At 33.4% G+C, this 5,776-nt stretch overlaps 1 pseudogene; it reads left to right on the top strand.

Annotated features, from left to right (window-relative positions):
- The first annotated feature begins 5,300 nt into the window (after positions 1-5,300).
- LOC139316049 (U2 spliceosomal RNA) lies at positions 5,301-5,402 on the top strand (annotated as a pseudogene).
- The last annotated feature ends 374 nt before the right edge of the window (positions 5,403-5,776 follow it).

The following is a 5,776-nucleotide window of genomic DNA, read 5'->3' as shown; positions in this document are numbered from 1 at the left end:
ACAGGATTAGAGGTGAAGATCATTCTCGTGTTTGTAAGCAAACATTTTTTTTATTGAACTTGATGTTGTGTTTATGGGAGTTTGTCCTTTGCCTAATTGCCTAACTTGTATTTTTTGTATTTTCATCTCCCTTTCCTGCCTTCCCAGAATTTCCTGCCTTGTAAGTGTGTGTGTATGTGTATGTGTGGTGGGGGAGAGATTTCTTGGACATGGTATCTCTTTCTAAACTGCTTTTCTTTGCTGAATAGGCCATGCTTCTTTGAAAGGAGCTAACCACAAGTTAATTCAGTTCTGTAACCTAGTTCATTAGTGCTGAGGACCAGCTTAGCTCCTATCTGAAATTGACATGATCCTAATCGATGCCTAAGCAGCTAGGAACAGATTTAAGGTTGCCAGGGCCAAAGCATTCCTTTCAGTGTGTACGCCCCATTGTGTGAGTTGCTAAGGGTGTCAAATTTTACAGGACATCAAAATTGAAAAGACTTCCAAAAGACACAATAGGAGTGTAAAATTTAATAATCTTTGTTTGTTGTTTTAGAACTGTTTCTGTCTACAGTTTAGGAAAACACCTACAAAGTCAGTCAAGTAGTAGCAAACAGCACACTAACCAGATATTGTAAGTACAAAAAAAGAAATTACGGTTATGGACCTCAGGAAGCTGAGAAGATTATAAACACAAGACAAAGGTCTACTAGGAAGATACTGAGCAAGCAAATCTCATAACTCTAAACTTTGTAAAATTAAATGCAGATAGAGGGTATTCTGGTCAATATTAACAGGTGGTAGGATGAATGAGCTATGTGTAACTTAGCACTGTTGTATACGTTTGATGTGTTTGAACAACACAGGATGGTGGGATGGCAGAAAAGGGTGAGAATGATTGATCATATGGTTGTCTCCCTGCAGTTGTTACAGCTGTGATGTGATAAAGCTATATAAATTTGTTAGAAAGCAATGAAAGGATCATTTTACATGCCAATATGAAGCTATTGGACACACTATAGAAGTCTGATAATTTGTAGTAATGTATTCCTAATTGTATGTCTTTTAAAATAAATATGTGTTTTATATCTTTCATCCCATAGAAAGGAGTGCCAGCCCGCTTGTAGTTCATGGCCTTTGATTGTTAATATCCTGCTGTTTTTTAATTCCATCCAATCCTTTACCCATGATAGTATTGCCGCTTGATAATAGAGTTCCCAATCCGGGAGTGCTGTTCCACCTCTATCTTTTGAATCTTGAAGTAGCTTAAGTTTAACTTGTGGTCGCTTCCCCTGCCATATGAATTTAGAAATTATCTTATTCAATGTTTCAAAGAATTTTTTCTCTAGTTTTATTGGAGCGACCTGAAATAAATACAATAGTTTTGGTAGGATGTTCATTTTAATAGTGGAGATTCTTCCCATTAGTGAGATCTGTAAGTTTCTCCAATTATCCAAATCTTTCTTTATCTGTACTATTAATTTATCGTAATTGTTTTCTTTTATTGACGAGCTTCTTGGTGACAGCCAGATCCCTAAGTATTTTATTTTCTTCGTTATTTTAATTTGTGTACTATTCTCCAATTCCCTTTCTTGATTCTTCGTTAGATTTTTTGCTATTAATTTTGATTAATTTCTATTTATTTTTAGTCCAACCACCTCTCCAAATTCCTCTATTTTCTTAAACAATTTTGGTGCTACTTCTAATGGTTCCTCTGTTATAAATACAAGGTCATCGGCAAAAGCCTGAACCTTGTATTCTTCTTATTTTTAATCCTTTAATTTCTTGATCTTCCCTAATTTTTTTTAACAAGATCTCCAATGTTAAGATATACAATAGTGGAGACAGTGGGCAGTCTTGTCTAACCCCTTTTGTTATATCGAATTGGTCTGTCGTATCATCATTCAAAATTACTCTTGCTGTTTGTTTTGTGTAAATTTCTCCTATGATTTTTTTCAAATTTTGTTCTGAATTGCATACTCTTTAATTGCCCCTTTAAAAGTTTCCAATTTAGGTTGTCAAATGCTTTTTGGGCATCAAGGAAAACCAGTGAAGTTTGTTTCTCCAGATGTGCTTCATAATATTCAAGTGCATTTATTATTATTCTCATATTGTTCTTAATTTGGCGGCCCAGCAGAAATCCATTTTGGTCCAGATGAATATAATTATTCAGTACTTTTTTGATTCTTTCCGCTATAATTATTGCAAATACTTTGTAGTCTGTGTTCAATAAGGATATCGGTCTATAATTTTGAATTAATTGGTGATCCATGTCCTCTTTGGGTATAATTGTGATTATTATTACTACTAATTTGGCTAAAATGCAAAAAAAAACAGTATACAAAAATTCCGATTTGGCTATCATCATCAGAAGCGATAAGACACCCAAATTTAACAGAACCTAAAAACATAATTAGATACAAAGACTTAATTGATCATCAATGGAAACTGAAAACCAAACAACAATTGGAAATAGACCTAAATAGAGAAGTCGACTGGTGGACTTTTACACAGATCCAATCTAAACATAAGGAACATATAAAAACATATGAAATTTACAGAGAGAAACAAGAACTAGATAAAATTATATTAGACTCAGAAGAGAAATTAATTAGCAAAATTTATAAATTTTTACTGCGATACAAGATGGAGGAGGAAATAGTGAAGAGTATGATGATCAAATGGATGCAAAATTTTAAACATACAATAGACTTGGAGAAGTGGGAAGAATTATGGCAAATGAATACAAAATTAACATTAGCGGTGGCATATAAGGAAAACCAGTTGAAGATGTTTTATAGGTGGCATATGTTGCCCACAAGGTTGGCAAAAATTCATCCGAAAAACAGTTCATTATGTTGGAAATGCAAAAAATCACAGGGTACCTTTTACAATCTATGGTGGACGTGCCCAGCAGCAAAGAAATTTTGGTCTAATATTAAGAAATGGTTGGAACAAATAACAAAGTTACAAATAGAGAAGAAACCAGAAACTTTCCTGCTAGGAATCTTTACAAAAACATATCCTAAAGATATAAAATACCTGATGATACATATCCTAACGGCAGCTCGGATAACGTACGCAAAGAATTGGAAACAGGAAAAAATCCCAACGGAAGAAGAGTTAATAGATAAAATCGCACAGTGCGCTGAAATGGATAGACTAACAAAAGAGATTAAAGAAAAAGAAGAGACAGAGTACTACAGAATATGGGACAAATGGTACCAATGGTACAACGCCTCTACTAAAGATGCATAGATAAAAAAAAGGATAGAATAAAGATGTAAATATGTATATAAATAATTTCCCATGGGCAAATAAACAGGAATAGGGAAATCCAAAAAAAAATGGTGTAATCCAAATATAAAGATTGTTAAATGGCTAATCCTAAAGGGGGGGAAAAAAAGAAAAGGAGTGGGGGGGGTGAAAAGGGAAAAGAAAAAACTACTAGGCTAAGAATAAGGGGAATAATTACAACCGCATTAATTGAAGAACCACTATGAAATATTGCTTTAAAAGGGAAATTTACTTATATATTGTATGTTTTGTAAATGTTTTTATATGTGTTTTATATGTGTTTTAATAAAGTTTATAAATTAAAAAAAAAAAGAAGTCTGATAACTTATGTTGGAAGGAAGCCTGAGAAGATTGGTATGTTTCTGCTTAAAATTAGTATTTCTAGTTCTGTCACGTGCAAGCAACCAGTTCTATTCATAAAAGGTTCAAGTCAGTTACTTTATTGTGTTTTACCTATATTACAAGAATCTTCCTAGTCCTGTGTTCTTCCTTGAGAATAAATAGATAAGATCCTATGGAATTTATGGGTGGTGGTGGTTTAGGCTTATGCCTCTTGTAGCTGTGCAAAGATTCAAGGCTACTTCCCTGTTTGACTCCTCCTTTCAGCCTACCTGGCTGGTAATTTCACAACAACTTCCTACTTTCTCCACCTTAGATTTACTCCACCCAAGAATAGGAATTAATTAACATTAAAAATTTGTTTACTTTCAAGAAAACATCTTTGAGATTATAGCCTTGAATACAGACCCAATGAAATGATGATGGCAAATATTATTTGGGTTGTATTTTGTGTCATGTAAATTATTTAATAAACACAAGGAAAACTCTACATTTCAAATGACATTGAAAATGGAAATGGCTCTTTATATAGACTAGGCTACAGCAGGCAACCAGATTTGGATGAGTAGTTTGGAACTTCATTGTAGAAGGAAAGGTAAATATATCTGAAGAACATTTCTGGGCAATTTTCTTAAAGCTGGAGATGAAGTCTTGCCTTGTTGTGAGCCAGTTTACTGAGAAATTATCTGTACATCTTGAGAAAGTGTTAATAGGATGATAAGTTTAGTTTTAGCTCTGACCAATGCATGTGTAAATGCTATATAGCTACTATTATGACTGCAGTTCTGACCCATCTTCCATGTAACTTTAGAGAAACTCATGCTACATATAATTTAATAGTACCATAGATTTCAGAGGGATGCAATTATGCTTAAATATTTCTGGATTTTTATCCAAGTATTCTTTTCTGAAATAATCTTAAATTACATAGATCCTACGTTTTACTGAAATAATTTGCATATTGAAATACTATTTTAGGTTTGCTTATTGAAGTCAAAAGTTTTAATTTCTTTGAAGATTTGGAGGTGAGATTTGATTCAGTTTTTTTTATTTGGCCCTCTGCATTGATTGATTTTCTTTTTGAAAACTCATGTATTGTAAGAAAATAACTCAGCAAGCTGTATTCAGGGTTTATACATAGATTCATACTACAATATATCAAAGAAATAGTGCTTCTGATATCCTTTATGTTTTACAAAATTCTCCCATTAGACACATGAAAACAGTTTATTTGTATGTCACACAATCAGCTGAATGTTTTTAAAAAATGAATAATATACCAGATCAGTTGTGGGATTCAAGTAATTTAACAACCGGTTCTCTGACCTAATGATTTCTTCCAACAACCAGTTTGCCAAACTGTTCAGAAAGTTAACAACCGGTTCTCCCGAAGTGGTGCGAACTGGCTGAATCCCACCACTGTACCAGATGTGGTAGATCCTAAAGGTTAGATTAACCTGCTGTTTTAGGGAGCTGAATTGTGGAAACCTGTGTGCATACAATTCTCTCTAGTGACATACATGTGAACTGATGCTTGGATAAAAGAGGGGAATCACGAAGTTTGCACAGAGTTTGGAAAAATGTGATGACAAAGAAGTGAGTGACTGTTGATGGCAAAGATAATCTAGTTGAGCCTCTACCGAAAATTATATATTGAAATATAATAATAATATTTCATAATAATCACTTCTTGGCCTTTTGGCTAAGATCAAGTGCAATATATTAAAAAATATTTTTTTTTAAAAAAATGTAGTTATAGAGATGTAATTTTGCACTGATCCCCACAGGTAGAATAAAAACTTATTTGTTATTATTATTGACAACAATATTGTTATTATTTTTAGATGTCCAATCAAAATAAAGACAACATTAAGACAGAAACAGATTCCGAAGAGCCAACAGGCCACAGTACTTCAGAAGTCAGTGAGCAAGACCACCCTATGCCTGGTGTGTAAGAGATCATATTTTTGCTTCATGGCTGTGTCTCTTGTATGTCTTTATATGTGCATAGGTACATAGTTGTATTGACAAGCAACTATTAAATAGTGTAAAACAGACGGATGTCATCTTTGCACATATCTAGTTGCTCTGTGAAACATGCACATTCAGAAGTTGAATGGTATCATCTCAGACTATTCATAAAGTTCAATACTGAGGC

The sequence above is a fragment of the Pituophis catenifer genome, unplaced genomic scaffold (genome assembly GCF_029215685.1).
Source record: "Pituophis catenifer annectens isolate HBS135680 unplaced genomic scaffold, rPitCat1.0.hap2 SCAF_3, whole genome shotgun sequence".
Taxonomy (NCBI): domain Eukaryota; kingdom Metazoa; phylum Chordata; class Lepidosauria; order Squamata; family Colubridae; genus Pituophis; species Pituophis catenifer.
Note: the sequence above shows the minus strand (reverse complement) of the source record. Positions and strands in the feature narration are given on the sequence as shown.